The sequence below is a fragment of the Triturus cristatus genome, chromosome 5_1, assembly GCF_964204655.1.
Source record: "Triturus cristatus chromosome 5_1, aTriCri1.1, whole genome shotgun sequence".
NCBI lineage: Eukaryota > Metazoa > Chordata > Amphibia > Caudata > Salamandridae > Triturus > Triturus cristatus.
The window spans coordinates 145,398,105-145,414,283 of NC_140587.1; positions in this window are offsets into that span (position 1 = coordinate 145,398,105).

A 16,179-nucleotide genomic window follows, 5' to 3' on the forward strand; every position below is an offset into this window, starting at 1 on the left:
TCCCACGCTAATCCCAATATATATTAGTATTTTCCTAGCTTGTGGCAACATTTAAAGCAATAATACTCACCATTTTGCAGCACTGGAAGTACAAACCATCACAAAAGCAACATGAGTCATGCAATTCTCTATTTCACCACATTCTAGTGTTAGTTTGCGTACCACAGTTAATTAATTTAGTTGTTCTGCCATGCAATAAGCATTTTAGTCCCACGTATATCTTGTGTTTATCAAGGTGTAAAGGTTGATTAGTTGTCTCACTTCAAACTTATTAGTACGAGTTAATGCTTAGAATGATTACGTAATTAATTTTCATGCAAATAGAGGAGGTATACAACATTTTTTTTACCTGCTCCATCAATCTCCCCTTTGGTGATTTTTAACATCACCAATAATCACAATAACATTTTTTTTTAAAGTTCTATGGAAATGGTTACTCAGTTCCCTTGCATTTGTTAGGTTACATCATAGTGTTTCCCATATCATTCTCTCTTGTTTTCTTGTACAAGTTTTCTTTCAATTCTTCTAGTTATATATCTTCTACCTCTCTTTCTCTTATTTCCTTCTCTTTTCTTTTCTTAATTTCTCCTTTTATCTTATTTTGTAATGTTCTTCTTTTTATACACACACATCCTAGTCTCAATAATAACACTAATATAATCACAAAGGTCACAGGTATCAGTATTTTACCCACAAAAGAACTACCTAATTTTGTTAATAAACTCTTAATGGTAGAAAAGCCTTTACCAAGTTTCTCCCAAACACTTTCAACCTCTAGTGGAACAATTTCTTCATGCAAATCAGTTATATTCCTAATGTATTTCTTTAAGTTTTGACTTTCGTCAGGAATGTAAGTACAACAATGTTGTACCTTCAGCATTCCACAGACTCCTCCCTCTTTGGGCAATATAATATCAAGGGCAAGTCGATTTTGCATAATCATAGCTCTCATGGCAACCATTTCTGTATTTACCATTAAGAACCTTCCAGCTGTGCTAGTTGATAAACGGTCTACAACTGTGGACAATTTTCTAATTTTATGTGCATTCAGAGATATTCCAACTGCTGGTATCAGTGCTCCAAAAATATCCCCTATAATCTCTGACCAACTCTCCCTCCTTCTACGTATTAGTTGTCTACCCATTTCGTGCAAACCGTCCTCTCCCCTTCCCACATGAAATATTTTTGGGAAGACCAGGCCTAGATAGCATGTGCCATACCAGTGGTCTGGTAACCTATAATAAGCTCTATTCCCACAGATGTAATATTTTCCAGGGAATACCGGATCATTTCCTCCTTCAAACCCCCAGCCTCCCATGATTTTATCTAAGTCATGGCATTCACTTGCACCTACAAAGTAATTATCATAAACAGTGTTATCTCTACTGATGCACAATTTCCCTCTCTGAGGCCAATCTAAAGCCATTGCAGGATTTGTTTCTCCCTTTAAATGGTTTTCCTTTCCAGCATCCCAAAATGTTGTAGCTATCTTTCCCCCAGACACTTTTCTTTGCATCTTAACTCTCCTCTCCTCTACCATGTTCAGGAACGTTTTCTCAGACTACAAGTAAGATTATTCTTAAACACTTCTTCTAAAGTTAATTCCCTTGTTTCCAAGAAAAAATTCACCTAAGATTCTACCAGGAATCACATTGTTTAGTTCGGGAACTACAGGTATCTGTGAGAAAACATTATCTACATCACTATAATAGTATTCTAATTTCCCTGTTTTACAGAACAAACTAGCTAACACACAACAAGTTATTCCATATGTCAAAGGAAGATGATGATAAGTGACACCTTCTGACACGGATGCAGGTAACTGCATGCAAACGTAACAGTCTCTAATTTCCATAGTCTTTACATATCCGTACAGTAACTTTGAAGAAACATTATTAGAAAAATAATTTATGGACTTATCCTTGTGAAATTCTGTTCTATCTACCAGTTTAGTAATATGACTGTCATCAATCTTTCCCTTATTAGTCCTGTTCTCGGCGTGTTTTTCTTTATCTTCAAATGTTACTCTAAATGAAATTGTTATTGCTAATATGATCCAGACAAGCATTAGTAATCCTGTACAACAAAAACACATTTTACACCATCTTCGTAAAAACCCACATACAGGTTTTCTACCCTCTGTGTTTGCCATTTCGGAAATGATCAATGTCTTTTGACTTAGCCTCTTTTCATCCACAATTTACCTTTATCTAAACCCAAGGCTTTGATTGCCTACTCGGTTCTTTCTGGTCACGTGTCTTGTCCGGAGTTTTAATTCCTTGCAATTTTCTTTGTCATTTCAATCCATGCATGAATCGTTTTTGTCTCTGTTTTCACAATCTTTGTTCAGAACTTCCTGATCATCCGTTTCTTCTCTGATATCAGATAAGATAACTCTCAGGATTTCTAAATCTTCTTCTTCTTCAACCACTTCCTGCACAGTCACCCCTAGACTTTCTTGGCTATCTGCTTCCTCTTGTATATCAGGAAGTGCAACATGTGTCCATTCCGGTGACTTGTACTTCGGTTTCGGTTTCTTTATCCTCTTTGCTCCTTGCAAGTGTTTCTGATCAATATCTTCTGATTTTTATTGACTAGACACTTCATTCACTTGTTCAGCATTGGAATATTTTATTCTCGTTAATCGATATCTCAATCTTTTAAGTTTGTTAGGCCAAATTTCTTCTTTTGACTGCCTCTTTAACTTCGTTCCTTTCCCTTCTCGATCTGTTTTCCAAGCTCTTTTCCTTAAAGTTCTTCCCTCTTGGCTTTCTTCTTCACTCTCTTCGGATTCAGTATCAGTCAGGCTTTTACTTTCTTTGGATTTTATTCTCAGGACCTCAGGTTCACTAGCTACATTTATCCCTCCTCGTGTTTCTGCCACGCAATCTTCCTGCTGACTAACTGTCCCTTCTTCTACCTGAGTATGGGTTGTCCCTACACCTCCTCGGGGGTCTTCCACAATGATCTTACCCTCATTCTCTGTATCTAATTCCTCACCTTCTATTTCTATGATTTCAGGCGGAATGTCCCTTGTGCTTATACTTGGTGCTTCTCTATCAAAGATTTCTTGTTCAGTCTCTCCAGTATTTTCATTTATCCCTTCTTGTATTCCCACTTGTTCTGTCTCTGATTCGGAGCTGGTATCAGAAATTTCCAGTCGTCTCCTTAATGGTATATTCTCTTGCCCCACTACTGAGCTCAACTCCACTTCTCCTGCTTTTGGGGTTCGTCTTGTTCTTGTTTCTTCGGATTCTGATTCAGAGCTGGTATCTGACTCTTCCAGATGCTCGTCTTCAGATCGATTTTCAGGACTAGGGACTCGAAGAGTATGACTAGCATGAATCCAACTCTTTACCTTGGCACACTTCTCAGCAGTCGTCGTGGTCAGAATCACTTGACGTGGTTTCCCCCAGCGTGGAACCAGACAATTCCTCCGTCTGTGTACTTTGATGCGTACCTAATCTCAAGGACTCTAGTCATGCGCTGGCTTTTTTTCGAGAGTGGTCGCATCTGGTCCAACCTGATGAAACACAGAATGAACTGTATCAGCCAACCCCTTGCAATAATCCAAGACAAAGTCATCAGATATAGGCAGTAGTTTGTTGACAGGAATGAAAACATGTCTCATTGCTCTACCCATGATAATTTCATGGGGGCTCAGACCAGTGTTCCTATCAGGAATTGACCTAATAGTCATAAGCACAAGAGGCAAGACATCTGGCAATTTTAGACCTGTGGCCAAACACATTTTCCGCAATCTGTTCTTTATGGTGCCATTCATCTGTTCCACCACTCCAGAAGCCTCTGGCCGATAGGCACAATGCAGTTTCTGTTGTACATTCAATGCTTCACAAATCAATTTTATAATCTGATTTTGGAAATGCTTTCCTCTATCTGATTCAATCGTTACTGGGAAACCAAACCTAGGAATGAACTCTCTCAATAGAAGTTTTGCTACAGTAACTCCATCACTCCTTTTGGTCGGGTAAGCCTCCACCCAACGTGAAAACAGGCAGACAATCACTAGTACATATCTTAGCCGGTTACATGGGGGCACCTCAATGAAATCAATCTGCATTCTGGTAAAAGGACTTCCCTCCCGTCCTATGGTTTCCAAACTCAACAATGTTTTCCTTCCTGGATTATATTGCTGGCAAATAAGGCATCTCTGACAACGGCTCTCAGCTATAAGCCGAAACTTTGCATTATACCAGGTCTGTTTGAAAAGTTTAATCATGGCATCCCTACCTATGTGAGCCTGCCCATGGTACATCCGTGCCATGGTAGAGATCATGCTATCAGGCATTACTGGTCTTCCATCACGATAAACACAAACTTTGTCTACTTCTCATGGTGGGCATCCTGATTTTATCCACTGTTTCTTTTCCTCTTCTCCTGCCTCTTCCTGTGACTGTCTCACCTCATCCCATGTACTCACAGTGTTAGTAAAAAGCAAGGGACATGAGTCCATTTCTCTCTCCCGATTTCTATTTAGGGTATTTTGATTCCGCGCACAGTATTGCGCTATGTCATTTGCAAACTCATTGCCAGCTGACACGTAGTCCGTTCCCTTTGTATGCGCTGCGCATTTTATGACTTCAATTTTCTTAGGCAGCTGTATCGCCTCAAGTAATATTCCAACCATTTCAGCATTTCTGATTGGAGTTCCACTCGACGTCAAGAACCCTCTTTGGGACCAGATCTGTCCAAAATCGTGCACCACTCCAAACCCATACTGACTGTCAGTTACCACAGTGACTCGCAGATTCTTTCCCAACTTGCATGCTCTAATCAGTGCAAACAACTCAGCAACTTGAGCGGATCTTACTCCTTTCAGACAAGATGCTTCAAACACAGCCGCTACAGTACATACAGCATACGCAGCACTCAATATCCCTTCTCCAGTTCTCAGACATGACCCATCCACAAACATAACATTGTCACTCTCTTTCAGAGGCACATCTTTTATGTCCGGACATGGTTTGGTGCAGAAATCAAGCACTTCCAAACAGATCAACATCGTCCTTCGCTTTCACATTCACAGCATCAGGTAGTAATGTCGATGGGTTCACATTAAGGCACCTTACGAGGCTCACATTTGTGGCACCCAAAATTACCTTTTCATATTTCGTTAAACGACTATGCGTCATAAATTGTGTTCGGCTCCTTGTCAAAAGGATCGCAACATCATGGGGCACAAACACTCTCACAGGATATCCCTTCACTCTGTTCCAAACTCTTACACATGGCAGCCACTGCTTTCAAACAACCAGGCAAAGCTACGGCTACGGGATCTAGTACAGCCGAAAAATATGCAATCGGTCGTCTTAGTTTTCCATTCCTTTGTACCAACACAGAAAGTGCACATCCATCTCTCTCACTGCAATAGAGCTTGAATTCCTTTTCGTAATCAGGCACTCCAAGAGCCAGTGCTTCACACAAGCTGTCTCTCAATTGTCTAAAAGCCTTCATCTCTTCTTTATTCAACTCAAGGGGATCTTTCACATCACTTTTTGTCAAGCGTACCAATGGCTTCGCAATCAGCGAAAAGTTGCTGAGCCACTGGCGACAATATCCTACCATCCCAAGAAACATTCTAACTTCTCTTTGTGTCATTGGTGCTCTCATTCCTTTAATTATACTGATCCTGTCTACAGACACTTTTCTCAGACCCTTTTCAATCTTATGACCTAAGTATTGTACTTCTTTCTGACAAAACTGTAACTTCGATGGGGATACTTTGAGTCCTCCATCCGCCAAATGATTTAACAGTACAACTGTGTCCACCACACATGCCTCCCGTGACTTCGACGCCACCAATAGGTCATCGATGTATTGCATGAGCACTGAACTTTCGGGCATTTTTAAATCTTCCAGGGACTTCTTTAAAATCTGATTAAATATCGATGGACTTTCTGTATACCCCTGAGGGATACGGCACCATGCCAAAATACGCTTGCCGAACCGGAACGCAAACATTTGTTGGCTATCAGGGTGCACTGGGATAGAAAAGAAAGCATGACACAAGTCAATGACTGTGTACCATTCCGCATCATGGGGAATCTGATATAGGATTACCGAAGGGTTCGGTACAATGGGACAGCAGGGAACAACGATTTTATTCACTTTTCTCAAATCCTGTATTATCCTAAAAGTCCCATTCAGTTTCTTCAAACCTATGATCGGAGAATTACATGGACTACTCATTATTTCTCTCAGAATTCCTTGTTCAATCATTCTGTCAATCACAGGCGTTACTCCTGCAAATATTTCTGGTGTCAGTTTGTACTGAGGAATATTCGGGTAATTTACTCCTTCCTTTACAATTATTTTCACAGGATCTACTCTTTTCATCAATCCAATATCTTCTCCTGTGAAATCCCACACTTCGGGTTTTGCGGTTTTCTTCAACTCTTGAGGCAATCCCTCCGGATCAAATACAACAAATGCCTCAGGGATTTCAGGTTCTAAGTTTGCCATTGTCATTCTATACAGTACATCTTCATCAGTAGTTTCAAAAGCTATGCCATCAGGGGTACAGGGGTACAGAAAATAGTGCAATTCATTTTGCACAACAAATCTCTCCCCAACAGATTGACGGGACTAGTATCACACACGAAAAATCTATGCATGTCGGTGAATTTCCCTATTTTAACCTTTACAGGATCCGTAAGATAAGTTTTTATCAGTCTGTTTGAGACTCCAACTACTTGGATTGTTTCGCCAAAGAGAGGAAGATTTTTAACGTCAGCTGATCTAACAGTTGAACGAGTAGCACCAGTATCCAGTAGGAAAGTAATGTTTTCGTCATTTACCTTTCCATCCACAAAGGGTCCTGTCTGGTCTACCTCTAGAGTTGCACCAAGTACGCACTCCTCTTCCTCTCCTAGGCACCGTCAATAACTCTCTTCTGCCTCACTCTCATCGCGTTGCGCCAATACTGCGAAACAGCACTAGCGCGCGGTAGCTTCGTTACCTGTTCCTTGGTGTAGAATCCTGTCTCATTACTGTATGTTTGAGATTTACGTGCTGTGGAAAAGGTGGTTTTGGCACCTGACACTGTTGGGTAACAACCTGCTGCTGTCGCGGCGGTTGGCAACTCACCTCATTCTGCACCTGTAAGTTCAATGATGCATTATCATCATTAGCTCTCGGTGGCAATTTACACTCGGATTTCCCATGCCCTAATTTTCTGCAATTATGACATGGCAACTTCGTTTTAGCTTCTTCTAGGCTGATCTGCCCTTTTCCTTTTCCAATCTTAGGCTTTTGTTTAGCTCGGCCTATGCCATTAGCTTGCTCGATCATCTGGGCTTCCTGTCGCTCCGCTACCTTAACTTGTGCCCATATAGCCTTTTCTTTCAGTTTACGTTGTTTAGCTTCAATTTCATCACTAAAATATTGTGCATGTCGTAACACCTCATCTATCTTTTTATTCTGCCAATCTACTGTATGTTGTTTGATCATTTCACTAACCTCAGGCCTTAAACCATAAACAAATCTATACACAAAATGACTCAGATCCTTCTGACTTAATTTCTCATCTCCACTGTATTGCTTAAAAGCTATCAATAACCTTTCATAGTATGCATGAACAGATTCTTTAGCCTCTAGGTGAGTTCTGTCAATTTTTACCCACTCAGTTTCCTTTGGGGGTACTTTATTTTTCAAAAAAGTAATTACCTGATCATATTTTTTCATTACTTCTGGATCAGGGGCTCCCGTTTTAGGATCCCTAGGATACTCTTACGTTGGCCAATCCATTGTAATTTTACATTCTGCCCATAAATCTGCAGGTACAATTATATCAAAAAGACCATTCAGATCTATCCTCAACACTTTCGACAGTTTAAAAAATCTTTCCACCTGTCGATACCATTTAACTGGTTTTTCTCTTAGCCTTGGAAAATCATTGGTAAATGACAAAATATCCTGTCCAGTCCAAGGAACATGTACATAACCTCCCCCTGGGATTTCCCTCATGGTACATTCGGTTACCACTGGCCCTTTTTCTCTCACCGGAAATGCTGAGAAAGCCTTATCCGTCGTTTCCTCTCTCTTTCGGAACCATCTACTTTTCCACCTAGCTACATCACCCCATTTCCTTAGCAATGCAATCAGTTCTTTAATTTGGGTAATTCTCCCTGTAGTATTCAAATTTTCAATATCCTTTTCGGAGAAATCTACCCTATACGGTTTCTGTAATGATCATATTTTCTCAAAATCAATTCCCATTTCACTCGCTGTCTCTTCTAATTTTTCATGCAAAGTTCTCGCTCTCCAAGTTATACTTTTGCAGAGAAACATTAGCTCCTCACCCTGATATGCTTTTAACTTTTCAGTTGGAATGGTTCTTACGATTAATTCTTCTAATGTTACCTTTAATTTTGCTACATCTAAAGGTTGTGGTTCTGTATCCTTTCTCTGCAAATTTCTTAACCAATCACTTAATTCTTCAGACGTGGGACCTACAGGAGTTTATTTATTTATTTATTTTTCACATTTATAAAGCGCACTGTTACCCGTTGCCCTGGCGCTGATTGACAAAGAGTGTGTGTACAGAGGGATTAATGTGTGAAGAGCCACGTCTTGAGCGCTCTCCTAAAGGACAGGAGGTCCGGCAGTTGTCTGAGGTTCAGCGGCAGAGCGTTCCATGCCTTTGCTGCACCCAGGGAAAAGCTCCTACCTCCCCAGCGAGCTTTCCTAACTCTGGGGACAACAACCAAGCCCTGCTCAGCTGATCTCAGCATTCTTGTCGGTCTGTACCATTGGAAAAGTCGGGTCATGCAGTGGGGCCCTAGGCCATACAGAGCCTTAAAAGTTACGCGTAGTGATTTGAAAATAATTCTTTTACGAACTGGTAGCCAATGTAGCTTCACCAGATCCCGTGCCTCCGAGGCAAATTTAGGTGTGCTTGTGATCAGGCGGGCTGCTGCATTCTGCAGAGTTTGAAGTTTATTGAGGAGCCCCTGTTGGGCATTCAGCAGTAGGCTGTTACAATAGTCCAGTCGGGACATCACCAATCCTGTTACCACTGTCTTCTTGTGCTCGTCGGCAAGAAACGGCAGAACTTTCCGAATGGTTTTTAGGATGAAGTGGGTTGCTGAGGTAAGTGCATTAATTTGAGGCCTGAAGGACAGCGAGTCGTCCATTAGTACACCCAAGTTTTTGACCTTCGAGACCGGAGATGGGGAGGTGCCCATTTCCTCCGGCCACCAGCGTGGGGACCAGAAGTTGTCTCTGGACCCGAACAGCAACACCTCAGTTTGAGCTGAATTTAGCTTGAGACAGTTTTCTGCCATCCAGTTACTGACCTCCCGCATGCAGCCTCTGAACCTTTCTGCAGTGCTGTCTGTTTCCCCCGGTAGCAGTGACACCACTATCTGAGTGTCATCTGCGTACGATGTTAAGTTGAAACCAAAGGATCTAATAATTGGTGCTAGGGTGGAGACATACACATTAAAAAGAGTAGGACTCAAGGAGGACCCCTGAGGGACTCCGCAGGGGAGCATGAAAGGGTCTGATTCAAAGTCCCCTAGTGCCACTTTCTGAGTCCTGCTGGAAAGAAAGGCATGCAGGATTTTAAGTGCCATTCCTTGAATCCCGCTAGCCCTTAGCCGGTCCACTAGTATCTTGTGGTGGACCGTATCAAAGGCCGCGGACAAATCCAGCATAATCAGGGCGGCTCTGCCCCCTGCATCCATCACTATTCTCAAATCTTCTGCTGATTTAATCAGTGCCGATTCGGTACTGTGCCCTGCCCGGAATCCATGTTGAGATGGGTCCAGACTCTGGGCTGCCCCCAGGAAGGCGCTCAGCTGAGTGTTTAAGATGCCTTCCAAGATTTTCGCCGGAAGGGGGAGCCTGGCAATTGGCCGAAAATTGTTCAGGTCCGTCACATCTAGATTCGGTTTCTTTAGCAAGGGTAGAATGGAAGTTTGTTTCCAGCGCGAGGGAAACTCCCCACTGTCCAACATAGCATTGAACAGTGGGGTGAGGCCTGCGGCCATGGCCGAAGAGGCTAGTATGGCCACGCTGGCCGGGCAGGGGTCATTAGGGGAGGGAGCCAGATTGTATCCGTTGTAATCGGTTTTCCACCTCCTCCTCCCTAATAGGGGAGAAAATGAGTAGCCTTGGTTGGTTACTGTCAGCCTCTAGGTTAGTTTCTGGAGCAGCGAACTTGACTTGAGTGTCTAACGAGAGGAAGATGTTTTCTACCTTTTCCTGGAAGAATTTCGCCAGATCTTGGCATAATTTGCGACTTGGTGGTATCTCTGCTGGTTTAGGGGCAGCCAGGGACGATACTGTGCAAAATAGTTCCTTGGAGGAATTACTAGCATCCTTGATGCGTTTCGTATAAAACTCATGTTTGGCCTCTTGGATCGCGTGTTTATACCTTTTCAACTCTGCGTTGAGAATCTTTCTGTCCTCCTCTTTGTAATTTTTTCGCCAGATTCTTTCCAGCTTTTTGCAGAGCATTTTATGGTCCCTGATTTGTTCTGAGAACCAGGGGGCAGAGGGGCTGGATCGTGTGGAATGATACGTTTTAGGAGCGGCTAGGTTGAGGCAGGCTGCCTCCAGCCAGTTCGTATATGAGGTGGCTGCCTCTTCCACATTGACTGGGAGGGGTCCCATAAAGGTTCTTAGCAAGCTCTCTAGAGCCTCTCCTTCTATATTTTTCCACTTCCTGATCGTTCTGGGCGGGTTCTTGACCTTGCTTGGTCTGGGAGGCGGGGCCAGGCTAATTTCAAATTGAACTGCCGCGTGGTCAGTCCAGGAGACCGGTTGAACTGCGGTGACTTCTAGATTGGGAAGATTGGAAAAAATCCCATCTAGAGTGTGTCCTGCTCTGTGGGTCGGGCCATTGACCTTTTGGTTTAGCTCAACCCCATGCATCAGTTCTATGAGATCCCGCGTATCCGGGTCTGAGTCACACTCCAGATGAAAGTTAAAATCTCCCAGCACTGTGAACGTCTTGGCGCAGAGCGCTTCTTCTAGTAGGCAACTGAGTGCTGGGGGAAACGGGGCTTTAGGCCCGGTGGGCCTGTAAATAAGGCCACCCTTAAGGGTATGATGGTTGGATAGGGTGAAGTTATAAAGAAGTGCTTCGAAAAGGTCGGTGGTACCCGACTGGAAGGATCCTCTGACCGAGTTATGGTAGATTATGGCAAGACCTCCTCCCCTCTTATTTACTCTGTTCTGGACAAAACACTCGTACACTCGTACTCAGGGGGTGTGGCTTTGACAATATCTGGACCTGAGGCTGCATCTGTCCAGGGTTCTGTTACAAATGCTATCAAAGCTTTGGTTTCCAGTATAAGGTCCGCTAGCTCTATACTGTGTCTCACCAGAGATCTGGCGTTAAGTAGCAGGCATTTGACTACCGCAAGTTCTTTCCTCTCCCTAGGCTTAAATAAAGCCGTGAGAAGATTACTGGTTTGCCAACATAGCGTGGGAAGAGCCTGCATACAATTTCTGCAGAGCTGGGGGGGGGGGCAGCAAATCCTCCCGCATTTCCATGATAACGCAGTCCGGGCTCCTGCATTTGTAACGAAGGGCCAGAAGAGTGTTACGGCTGTAGGAGTGACGAATCGAGTTTCTCCCTAACCCCGGACCAGGGATCCTGGCTGTAGGCACGGAACCGGCGCAGACGGGCTTGCCTTTGGCGTGCCTTCGGCGCGCCGCCGGCGCCCCCGCTGCGCTCGTCCGCTGCGCCTCCTAAAGAAGGAGGCCATTTATACAGATCGGGTCCTGAGGGGCGGAGCACTAGTCTGCTCGCCCAGCTCCTCACTGAAGAGGGCGGGACAACGGGCGACTAATCACGGGTTCGATCCCCGAATGTGCAAGAAGTGCAAATTTAAGAAATACAGGTAAAAGAATAAAAACGGGTGTTTTAAAATCGAGCGGCAGGTTCTGCAGGCAATTAAAACCACATACCAAACAGCAGTCTCATGGAACTTCAAGTCCCGGCTTCCGCCTCAGGACCGTTCTCTCACATACACACACTAGCAATCAGCGGTGATGTGTTTGAGCGGGATGTTTATGCAGATCGGGTCGTGAGGGGCGGAGCACTAGTCTGCTCGCCCAGCTCCTCACTGAAGAGGGCGGGACAACGGGCGACTAATCACGGGTTCGAGCCCCGAATGTGCAAGAAGTGCAAATTTAAGAAATACAGGTAAAAGAATAAAAACGGGTGTTTTAAAATCGAGCGGCAGGTTCTGTAGGCAATTAAAACCATATACCAAACAGCAGTCTCATGGAACTTCAAGTCCCGGCTTCCGCCTCAGGACCGTTCTCTCACATACACACACTAGCAAAATGTCTTGCTTCTTATTTTATCCATATTTCTCTCTGGGGTTTCTGTTGTGGATTCTGTTGTCATAAGGGTCTTACTTGCTGGCCTTTGATTTACAGTCAAATTTTTAGGAGTACACAAACCTGATGTTCCTGCCACATTTTTCCATTAATTTCCTCCAGAGCCGCTTCTTTCTGTCTCCATTTGTCTACCACAATTGTAGAGAACTGTTAAACAATGCTCACTATCTTTCTGTTTATCAAAAACAGGCATCACCGGTCCTAAAGTTACAGGTACGGTCACCGCTTCCATATTCTTAGTTAACTCTCTAATTTTCCCAGTTAATTCAAGGGTAGTTCTAGCTAACTCGGCTGAATTTTCATTTCCAGTTCTAACGGGTTGTGGCATTTCAGAATCTTTAAATGGATGAATTTTTCCCAAATTAGGTGGCCTTTGCTCAAAATTTTTATTTATCATGGTTTCTTTTACCTGCACACTCGGCGTCAGTAACGTAGAATTTGGTTGATACGGGAGAGGATTTTTATAAAACATGTCCTCCAACACTTCATCCTCCGATTCACTCACACCATATCTATAACCTACTGACCCTGTGTTATTTGTCTTTTCTGTACATTTTCTGCCACTTGTCTCTTCAGTATAACTCAGAGGAAACATACCATCAGTCATATTCGCATTCCACCATCTTCTCATTCTGTCATCATGACTTTCTTGACCACAATGTCTACCAAACATGTAATTGTACCTTCTTCCACTCCGATGCTTTTCCCTTTCATACATCTCTTCTTCCCACTCCGTAAAAGCCTCAAATTGGGTAGGTCTGGGTTTCGGTTCTAATCTCATCATTCTTTCTCTCAAATTTCGTAATACAGCCAAACTAAACAAACCACTTTCTGGAAACGCTAGTACCCCATCGTCTTTGGTATACTTTGCCCAATTCTCCAACCAGATACATATATGGTATCCATATTTCGCTACCATAAAAGATGCAGGCGATTTCGGTGGAGGAAGTATCTGACCTTCCCTAGTCACAATCGGCTTATCCTTCTTAAATGCATTTTTTATTTTCCCAAACCATGTTTTTTTCTCTTTTTCAGGTGGATCGTAGTACATCATTTTCAACTTTTCAAAGTTCTTAATCACTAGGCTTTGTAAATCACTTCTTTTCACGGCTTCTCCGTATTCTGTCCAATCCCAGCGAGACTCAAACTAACGAACCAATCCTGAGTGTCTACGTCACTCCTGAAGCTCTCCAATCCTAGCACGACTCACACTAACGCACCAATCCTGGGCGTCTACGTCACACCAGTAATTCTCCAATCCCAGCGAGATTTACACTAACACACCAATCAGTGAAAGATTTGTCTCCCTACAGCTGACCAATCCCAGCGCGGTCTTTCTGACGCCAGGCTTTCTCGCTACTCCTGCTTCTGCTGACCCCTCCTTTACAAAATTTTGTTGGCAAACGTTTTCTTACATTTCTTTACTCAAAATCCGTTAGTAACAACATAAAACATCTCCACCGCCTGTTTCGCTAAACCAAAGGGATTTTTTTTGTCCTTTTGCACAAGAATTCTGTATTTCCAGTAGGCAGCGCTTACCTCTACCCTACCACAGAATTATTCTGTTTCGCCGATAAAGTAGCACTTCCCTCTACCTTACCCTTCTAACAAGCAAAAAGGCTAACCATTTCTCTGGGGATAAAACACATGTGGAGACTACAATGCTCCTTAGAATTAAGGCCAGAGTTTCACAAGATAACCTACTGCTATTTCACTCACACACATTCATACGGTAAATGTCCCTACCGATAACCGGTTACCACCTTGAAACCAGACAATGCGCTGTGCGACTTCACTTGCCACACATTTCCCCTGCCTACATACAGGGCAACCAAACCAACTTCCAACTTTCCGGAAGTCTTCAAAACGTTTCGCAACATAAAACGCAACACAAACTCAACATAAAGTGTTAAACATAAACCTTAGAATATGGGGGCTTATATACACTAAACTAGTCAAAATAACCATTAGTAATCACCAAACTAGTCAATAATAACCATCAATCTGCTACCAAGAAAACTGCTCCAGCGGAAAAGGGGCAAATTTACATATTCTCCCTATGTCACAGACTCGTCATCACAATAACTCATTCATACATTCATTCATTGGTGGGGCTCATAACGCCAACACACATATGTCTCACTCGAATCTGTACACAGGAGGGAAAGCGCTGGACATGTGGGGGTACCTTGTTACCTATCGGGAGTAATTCCTTTACATTATATACATTATATACATCTGCACCTATAGAATCCTGACTTTGACATCAAGGCACTCCACCACTTGGTCGATGGACCAATTAGTTGGACTGGTTGATGGTGATTTAGAACCAGCTAAAACACAATTTGAAGCCTAGGAAACATTGGTTTAATTTTCAGTACTAAATTAAGGTATCATAAACTCATTTCTTATTAATCCACATTTGTTTATCTAATATTAGTTACCTCTGCATTGGCATTTAGGCACTACAGAATATAACATAATTTGATTTATTTCAAGAAGAGAATTAGAAATCTTAGAACATAAGCATAAATTTTGCATGGCATTATATTTACTAAATCTCGAAATTGGCAACCCTCCGATCAAACAGAGGATTATTCAAGACTCTGCGACAATCTCCAGGATAAACTGTCCAACCCACGGCAATAATTCAAACATCCGATGGAATTGCCCTCTCGAATTTAAGGACACCCAAGGAAAACTATGGAAATCTTCATCAGCTCAACGTAGACCCAACGCCATAGACGATCAGCCCAATGAACCAACCCTCTTGGCAGATCAGAGTCTTTTATATCCTTTTCCCGCTTACTCGGATCAATATGCAACAATTTTAGGGGTAGAAACTGTTCCGATTGCCTAATCCAATTCAATTTGTAAGTTCTCCGAGTTTTCTCATGTCCGACTGGTTTCCCATGAGACCTGGCATGGCAGAGGGCAAATGTTCATCTTTTTCTGTGATTCACGGGCAAAGATCCGGAGTTATAATAATTCATTGTCTTCTTGTTAGTTCACACCGTTCATCACTTGGCAACCCTCCATACTCCTATCCTTGACAAGGGACATGCCGGTACAGGAGCTAAGGTCATTTGGAGATCTCCAGAGCCATCCGATTCTGCGCAGTAGTCATCGCGCTCACATGATGGAGGCAACCTCGGAGCTCCATCTTAAGTACTGCGGCCTAGCAGGCCTGAATGCCAACTTAAGCAAAAATAGACATAACAGTAATTAGAATATAGAAATGAAGATTCTAATGTTTAATTCCACACTAATCCCAATATATATTACTATTTTCCTAGCTTGTGGCAACATTTAAGCAATAATACTCACCATTTTGCAGCACTGGAAGCACAAACCATCACAAAAGCAACATGAACCATGCAATTCTCTATTTCACCACATTCTAGTGTTAGTTTTTGTACCACAGTTAATTAATTTGTTGTTCTGCCATGCAATTAGCATTTTAGTCCCACGTATATCTTGTGTTTACCAAGTTGTAAAGGTTGATTAGTTGTCTCACTTCAAACTAATTAGTACAAGTTAATGCTTAGGATGATTACGTAATTAATTTTCATGCAAATAGAGGAGGTATACAAAATTGTGTTTTACCTGCTCCATTACTGGCACTAGTGGTTGCTCAGCTGCATAATCTTCCTTTGTGGAAGGCAACATGGTTGCTAATGCTAGTGTTAGTGCTGGGGCATCTGGAGCAGTGGTTGATGCTGGTGCAGGCATAGGCATTGATGATACAACTGATGTTAGTGATGATACAGCTGAGATTGGTGATGTAAATGATCGTTGTGT